The following is a 240-nucleotide window of genomic DNA, read 5'->3' on the forward strand; positions in this document are numbered from 1 at the left end:
CTTCGAGTGGGCGCTGTGGCTCTTCGTCAGAGAGGGACCTGAGGGGACGACTTGGGGCTCCGGATTTATGGAAGAGGCGCCTTCGAGTGTCCTTGAATAGGGATTGGAAACAGGGCCCTCCCTGGAGGGTTTTCTTGGTCGGGGGACTTATTGAGGGCTTGTATTCCGGGACCTTGGGCAGCACTGAGTGATTCGGCAGTAAGGTTAGATCCTTAGAAGAGTGAGGGGAGCTGAAGGTCA

The sequence above is a fragment of the Otolemur garnettii genome, unplaced genomic scaffold (genome assembly GCF_000181295.1).
Source record: "Otolemur garnettii isolate 467f Iridium unplaced genomic scaffold, OtoGar3 scaffold00127, whole genome shotgun sequence".
Taxonomy (NCBI): Eukaryota; Metazoa; Chordata; class Mammalia; order Primates; family Galagidae; genus Otolemur; species Otolemur garnettii.